Raw genomic sequence first — 8,976 nt, forward strand, 5'->3', positions numbered from 1 at the left:
AGTACGTTGATTTCCTTTAATGTAACTGTTGTGCCAGCAGAAGGTTTAATGCAAACAATGTCACATTGAGAACATAAAAATAAAATAATCACAATAATGGTACACGCCGTTTTAATGTGGTTCGGCCAACCATGCCTCCATCCATAGATGAGAGAATCTTTCCATTATACTACAGAGAACATTACAAAGGACAAAACTAGATACAACTATTGGGTTTTCGAAATATTCCATATTTTCTCATTCCTCGTATTCACACCTTAAATCATGAACCCCTCACTCCACTAGGTATTTCTTGTTCTTCTTCACATCTCTATCCACATCATATAATCTCTACAAGCCCATTTCCATCTCATAACCATTTTCCATCATGATCTAGAATATTTATAGAGATATTTCCAATAACTTTCCTTATTTTATAAGGAAATCTAATATTACAATAACAAATCAACTTAGGAAATGTTCTATACAATATTCTTTCCAAAAATGAATCTTTACTAATTAGGAATTTGAGACACTTTCCAAAAATCTATACCTTGGAAAAAATTCCATTAAGTCAATTTTTCATCTCTTTGTGATAATCTCTTCTTGTATCACATCCCGACGAGAGAGCAATCGACTCCATCTTCAATTGAAATTCCTTTTGTCTTCATCTTGTGTGTTCTATTCTCTTTGACTCTTCTACAGATCTTCAACCAGAGCTTTAATTCTAGTTTGTTGTGAAAAACCATGGCAAAGAATAATAATAGAGAGAAAAGAATAAGAAAACAAAAACAAAACACACAATGATTTATGTGGTTCGACTTTAAGCCTACATCCACAGGTGAAGACAAAGAAGAACTTCCACTATTGTCGAAGGAGATTACAACCTTCGAGCTCTCAAATCCCAAAGCCCCAATTTATACTAAAAAAAAAAAAAAAAAAAAGCTCTCACTATTTTGGTCAAAATCTCTTCCTTTTTTTTTTTTTTACTACTTACAAAGGAAGATTTTGCATAGGAAACTAAGTATATAATTGTCAAAGATATCTTTTCCTAAAAGAAGATCTCATAATAGGATATTTTCTTTATAATAATATAAAACCCATTTACAAGAATATCTTATATTAGGAAACTATCAATAACTTTTTTATTAACTCAAAATACAATTTGTGACACTATCCAACAATCTTCACCTTGGCTCAAATTCCTAAGATTTAAACAAACTCGAAAGTCTTCCAAGTTACTTTGCTCTCACACCTTAAAGGGGCCTTCAAATATTACTAACACCAATTTAATCCAAATAATTTTTAAATTTAACTGTAGGGACAAGCTTAGTCATCATATATGTGGGATTGTCCACTATAAGGATTTTTTTTTCACTACAATAGCACCTTATTCAATCACATCCCTAATAAAATGTATTTTGACATCAATATGTTTGGTCTTCTCATGGTACATTTGATTTCTAGTCAAATGTATGACACTTTGGCTATCATAATACACAAAAGTCAATTCCTGTTGTAAGCCTAAATCGCCAACCAAACCTTTAAGCTAAATTGCTTCTTTCATTGCTTCTATGGTTTCCATGTATTCTGCTTTAGTGGTTGACAATGCAACTGTAGATTACAAAGTTGCTTTCCAACTAATAGCACTACCACATAAAGTGAATACATACCTTGTTAAAGATTTTTTTCTGTCTAAATCTCCAACAAAATCAAAATCAATATAACTAACAATTTCCCTAGAGATGTCGCTACTTTTATCATATACTAAGTTGACATGTGATGTTTCTCTCAAGTATCGAAGTATCCATTTCACTGCTTGCTAATGGATCTTTCAAGGGCAATCTATATATCTACTCACCATACTAAGTGCATATGAAATATTTGGCCTAGTGCAAACCATGACGTACATAAGGCTCTCAAATTCACTAGCATAAGGAATATGTGACATGTACTCCCTCTCTTCTTTGATTTGTGGTGATAAAGCACTTTAAAGTTTAAAGTGAGTTGTTAATAGAGTGCTCACTAGTTTTGACTCATGTATTCCAAAGTGTTCCAACACTTTCTCAAAGTATTTTTTATGTGATAAGTATAATTTCCTCATTTCTTAGTCTCTATGAATCTCCATACCCAATATTTTATTCGCAGCTCTAAGGTCTTTCATTCTAAACTCTCCTTGAATTTGAGTTTTCAACTAGTTGATCTCAAACATATTTTCGCAGGCAATTAACATGTCATCAACATATAACAATAAATAAATGAAAGAACCATCAAACAATTTTTTGTGATAAACACAATTATCATACTCAATCCTATGTGTTATGACATTGAGTCTTGTTTATATGTTAGCAATTTTGTTCCAATTTATGTTTGACAATAGAAGTCCTTTTAGATAGTGACTTGCTCTTCATTGAAGATCATGGGTTGTTGTTCATCCAATCGGGAAGTCAAAATTACGTTTAAAAGGGTTTGACTCGTGGCATATAAAGGCTTATTTGAGGTATAAAAGGATTGGTATCATTTTTTACCTTAAAATGTTTTTCAAAAAGCAAGGATCGTTTCCCGCTCAAAGTGGTTAGAGCTCTCAAGCAGTCATGACAGTCCTACCAAGTTTAGAAACATATTTTGAATGAATTTCAATCCAACTCTAATTTGGAAACTTGAGATACCGAAATCCTTACGGCTTTTGCCTATAAATACCTCCCTTATAACCCTTTGAGGGTTAGAGTTTCAGGTTAGAGATTTGGGCTAAGAGATTAGAGATCATAGAGATCTAATTGTTAAAGAAATCTCATTCTTTAAAGGTATTCTTTAGTGAGAAAAGCCTTATTGTCACACTATTCCCGTTCTCTCATTCAAGGATTCCATTCTTTGAATTGTTGGTTGAAGACGATAATCCCTTTGGAGTGATCGAAGGATCTACTAGGGAGCAACAAATAGTTGTTATGTCGCGAACGTGGATCAAGTTGTAGGTATTGGAGAGTAAGTTTTTAGAGTAAAGAGGTCAAGTAAATATGTGTGACTTGATTTCGAATTGTGGATTTCGATTGATAGGTCCTAGACCTCATGGTTTTTTATTTTCATAGTTTGTGGGGGTTTTCTATGTAAAAATCTTGTGCCTCATTCTCTGTCTCTTTATATTTGATATTACATTTGAATTGCCTAGAATAGGTTAATTTGTTTTGACTTAAGATCTTATAGGGCTATTCTAAAAAGTTTATATTTATTCTTGCATATATTTTGGTTAAAGATATCAAATATATTGAATTGATTGGTTAATTAGTTATTGAATTTGTTGAATTGGTTATCTTATGTTGGTTATATCTATAACCAATTGTTGATTAGTTAGGAATTTTCTTAACTTTGTTAGGTTGGTTATTCTTGTGCTTATTATTATCCCTAACATACTTCAACATATATTGTTAATCTTTGGATATCAATTAACCATATAAATCAGTTTTTTGTTGGGTTGAAATCCTTTTTAAATATCCAGACTATCCCTATAATATATTTGGATAAGAAAAAGTGATTATAATTCATAAATATTGATTTAATTTTTTAAATCACCCTTTCACACACCCCTTCCCCCTCTCTACCGTTTGGGTGTTCCCTATGGGACTTTCGGTTACACAAGGGGTGTATTAAGAGCAATACCCATATTTTTTCATTTCGTATCAGACCAGGATAAAAAATCGATTCTTATCCTATTGATTAAAAATTCAATTTTTATTGCTTATATTATTTAAAAATCAAAGTTTTATTGATCCTGTAAGTTCGATATAGAATAATAAAAAAGTGGTGCTTCTTTGAATAGTCCACCCTATTTTGATGGGAATAACTATTCCCATTAGAAAGCACGAATAAAGTTTTTCCTTAAAATACAATATAAGGCCATATAAAATTTGAAGTATTTACTTGATAGAATACAAGGGGAAATTGGCCATCCAATTGTAAGGATTAGGAGTGATAGGAGGAGAAAGTTTGACAATGTGAATGTTGACCTCTTTTGCTAGTCAAAATGAATTAAACATAAGTTTTCGGCCCCTATAACTCCTCAATAGAATGGAGTAGTTGAAAGAAAGAATAGAGTGCTACCAAAGATGGCTAGGGTGATGATTCACATGCATAATACCTCTATGAAATGTTAGTTAGAAACTATTAATGCTACTTGTTATATTGCCAATAGGATTTTTTTTTAGACCAGGAACAAAGAAGACGTCTTATGAATTATGGACTGGAAAAAACCCTAACCTTAAGTATTTTCAGACTTTTGGCAGTGAGTGCTACATTCTTAGGGCTAGGGAAAACCTTGGAAAGTTTGATGTTAAATCTCATTTAGGTATCTTCCTAGGTTATTCTACTTCTAGTAAAGCTTATAGGGTTTGTAATCAAAATTCACAAGTCATCTATGAATCTTCTAATGTAGTTATTAGTGACACTATCAATGATGTGTGGTATTTAGTCCATAGGCCTAATTATAAACATGTCATAGGTAAAAAAATGGATATTTGAGAACAAACAAGATGAAAATGGGGTCATTGTGAGAAACAGAGCAACATTAGTTGCCCAAGAATACTCATAGATAGAGGGGATTGATTATGAAAAGACATTTGCACCCATAACAAGTTAACCATAGGTGATGATTGGTTTTTAGAGGGTGTTGACATCCTTAGTCGTTCTCATAGATGGTGCCAATGTTGGTGTTATGCCAATTGGATACATGTCCGTCTAGCTTCATTAGAGTCAAACAGACTTCTTCCCTACACAAAAGGATGTCCAAATAGGTGGTCCAGCCACACCCCTCCAAAGCTTAAGTCAGAAATCAGCAAGGATGAATCCTATTATTTCTAATGGCTATGTACAAACGTACCTTTTTCATGCTGCTCGAGGGGTTTTTATAAAGCAGATGGCACCATCATCACAGCTGATTGTGCATTCATGTCTTTCTTGCGATTATGATTGCCATCAGGGCAAATTAATTATAAGCCTTAATAAGACAATCAAAGCCTTCATCTTAGCGTGGATTGGGCAATCATACCAAGCAAGAGTTGCTGATTGGTGCCAGTTGCTGGTTGTCATGTAAAAATCTCGGACCATGTAGTTGACTGTGCATTTATATATGTCAATGTCACTAATTGACACTAATTTTTGGGTGTAAATATCATTTAGTCCATTGCTCAGGCATCAGGTGTGATTGACCATTCGTTCAATGCTTGGAAACTTCAGTTGGGTTGGTTTGTCTATTTGAAAGTCCCAATAGGCTTGGTCCGTCCACTCTGTTTGGCATTGAGGAAGAATGAAATCTCTCACCTCTTGCGCCAAACAGAGCTTATCTTGGTCCAGATGGATTATCCGTTTACCTTGAATGACCAAAGGGTCTTGAGTTTGGGAAGGACACATGGAGGGAAGCTCCCCACAACTTTTCCACATATTCAAAAGATTAATATTTACAATGAAGACTACGTTCTTGCTACTCTCCTTCCTGCTATAAGTTGCCCTCGCCACCCAAGTTGCACCTGATCCATTGCTTGACATTGATGGAAAAAAGCTTCGATCTAGGTGAATTACTACATCTTGCCAGTTATCCGTGGGAGCGATGGTGGCATCACAACGGCCAGTGTTGGGAATGAGACCTGCCCGCTTGATGTTGTCCAAGACCAGCTCAATGCATCAAATGGTCTCCCGTTGACATTCACGCCGGTGAACCCCAAGAAATGAGTGATTCGCGCGCTGACCGATCATAACATTAAGTTCTCTACTGCCACGACTTGTGTACAATCTACAGTGTGGAAGCTCAATGAGTAAGACCAATCGACCGGAAAATTGTTTGTTACAACTAGTGGGGTTGAAAGGAACCCGAGTATCCAAAATTTGAGTAATTGGTTTAGGATTGAGAAGTATGAGGATGATTACAAATTGGTGTTCTATCCAACAACTTGCGATTTTTGTAGGCCTATTTGTGGGGACATCGACATTTATATTCAGGATGGATACAGGTGTTTGGCTCTGAGTGATGTGCCACTCAAGGTTATGTTTAAGAGGGCTTGAAGTTGGTTGATTTCCTTCAATGTAATAAAATAAAGTAGTAGATATATAGCTGAATTCTATGCATGAATTCTAGCCATGTAATAACCAAGGGATATTTGCCTTGATAATTCAATGATATATAGTTATTATATATTCACACACAAATCTCAATTTTAGGACAAATTCTAGCCAAACTCATCTTTACTTCTCTTTCAGTCTAAAAGTCCACATCATCATTTAGGACAAATCTTAATTTATTTTTCCTTTTTTAACAAAACCTCTCAAAATTTTTAACCATTTTAAAAAAAATTACAACAAAATCTCAAATTTTTTTTTTTTAACAAAATTAATAGGCATGTTCTATGCATGGCACATGACTTGTTCAAAGAAAAAAAATTATCTATGAATAGAACATAAGTTAAATTTATAAATTTATTATTTTATGTGACAAGTTAATAGAAAATATAATTCATTTTATTCTGATTTTCAATTTGTATTTAACCTTTGACAATTTATGGTTATTTAGGTATAAAGGTTTTTATGGACTTTATAAAGCAACGCCTAGATTTAGCTAATATGATTTTCTAAAATACAAATATTGTAAGAAAACTTCGAATTACATTTTTAAAATGCCCAAGATAAAAAAAAAAAAAAAAAAGAGTTGCTTCACCATTCAATTCTTCACCCCTAGTAGTGAATAGAACCACATTAAAATAAAAAACAATTTTGTTTCACAGCACAAAAACCTTTTACCTATTTTCTAAGAGAACTTTTCTTCCCGAGTTCTGTCTGTCTTTCCTTTCAGAAAATCACTCTGTTCCACATTTGTTTTATTTATTAGGGTGGTTCTAGGAAGTTTTTGGTAGTTCCAACTCCCAAAAACTGCTCTTCCGATCTCTTATTTGGTTGGATAGGATTGGGTCAGCCTAACTTGGGCACCCACCCAACTCCAACAAATATAATTATAATATAAATTTTTTACTATGAAAATATTTTTTTATTTATTTCTAGTAATGTAATCATATAAATTTAGTATGTCGATATTTGTCATATATTACAAAAAATATTCAAGTGCAAGTAATAATAAAAAATATAATTAAAGATCATTGGAGTTTTATTTTTTATTTTTTATTTAAAAACGCTAAGTTTAGTTGATGGAAATTAGTCATTCTTCAAAACTTCAAAAGAAATAAAAATAAATGGTATTTTGAAATTTGACTTGAAAATTATTTGGGAGTTGGCTCCATTTCTATGAAAATATTGCTATTGATATATAGCCCCGGACCTGGTCAAATTGTCACCCATTCAAACAAAAACTGTCAAGACTTCCTTGTATATGCAGCTCTAGGGCTACCAAAACTACAACCACTTTCAGCGTTGGCATCAATTATTCCATGATATATATATATATATATATATATATATATATATATAGTCGGTATCACTGATTTTCTACTTTAGCCATTGCTTGACAAATGATCCAATAGCTTGAACATTTAAGATAAGGTTTGGAATGGATGTGTCACTTTTCTTTCATTAGCATTCTTAATTAGGAGAGTTATCCTGTTTCATCAAAAGTCCTTTAGCAAAATTCTAAGGTACTGAATTGGGATCATATCCAACTTGCAATCTCAACTCTTGAAGTACGTACGTAGCAAAATATGCATTGACCAAGCTGTCAGCGCTCCGCGACGCGCTGCCGTGTCGCGCTGCTCCCTCCGCCGTCGAACACGTCCAGCTGCAGCGGCCTGTTGATGGTGTGGAGCTTGCTGCTACAGCCTTTACAGGCGCGCGAGGGGCTTCCTCTTCCGGCAGCGACGCCGCCCGAGTCGGGTACGACGCAGGCGAGATCGAAGGTGCGTCTTGCGCGCGCGTGCCGCATGCCTTCTCGTGCCCACATCAAGCGGCTCTCCATGATTCCCCAGTTGGACTCGGGTTGCCTCGACCGCCGTGGGGGCAGTGGCTGTGGTGACGGTGCTTAGGATTGACACTGATCTGGAGCTCCTGGCTGATCTGGTTCTTATGATGATGAAGACGATGAATAAAGAGATTAAAGGGACCTCAGAAATGAAGCTCTGGTTCTGGTGGTGCAATGGCGGCGAGCGTGAGAGAGGAGGAGTTCCAATGCCGCCATTGATTCAGCTGACTGAGCGAGCTTGAGGAGAGGGGTATGAAAGGTGGTGGCCATGCATGGCTATGCATGGCCATGCGAGAGTGAGAGGAATAGGCGTAATGGGCACGGATGGGAACTAGGATAGCTAAGGTGGTGAGCATGACATGGGTTCAGTGCGGCCATACCCGGCCATGCAAGGATGGGGAGAACTGGAAGTTCTCAATGCCGTGATCAAACATCAAAACCAAGTGAGGATCCAACCTCTTGCAGGGGAAAAATCAACAATATTGCAGGAAGCAAAAACAGAGCAAGCACATGTAGGAAATTATATCTGATTAAAACAAATTTGTGGTTTTGGATGCCCACAGCAGATCACAAAAATAACCTTCATGGATTAACAGAGGACCTTACCTGAATATTGCACAGTGCCACCTCCCTCTCTCTCGTCTGAATATCCCCCACACGGACGTCCTTCGCCTGAAGAAAAGCCCCCCCTCTGCAGATATCTCTCTCCTTTCCTTTTCCTCTTTTCTTTTTTTTAGCTTCCCCTCCAAGCCATCTCCGTACCCCATCCCATCTGCCGCCCAAGAGCAGCCCCCTTCAGTCCCCTTTCCTGGCCCCAAAAACCAGCTCTCCCATCATGTCGAGCGGCTCGGGAAAAAAAGGTAGGAAAAATAAAAAAATAAATAATAATAATAAAAAAAAAAAAAACCGCCTGCCTCCGGGGGGGTCTACAACATGGTTTCCATTCCCTAAATAAATGCATATACATACATACATACATACATACACACATACATACATACATACATATATATATATATCTTTTATTTTTTCCTATATTTGACACAATCACA

General features: G+C 35.6%; 1 pseudogene; it reads left to right on the forward strand.

Moving 5' to 3' along the window:
• The first annotated feature begins 5,431 nt into the window (after positions 1 to 5,431).
• Positions 5,432 to 6,084, forward strand: LOC100854407 (kunitz trypsin inhibitor 5-like; annotated as a pseudogene).
• Positions 6,085 to 8,976: the final 2,892 nt, after the last annotated feature.

The sequence above is a fragment of the Vitis vinifera genome, chromosome 17, assembly GCF_030704535.1.
Source record: "Vitis vinifera cultivar Pinot Noir 40024 chromosome 17, ASM3070453v1".
NCBI lineage: Eukaryota > Viridiplantae > Streptophyta > Magnoliopsida > Vitales > Vitaceae > Vitis > Vitis vinifera.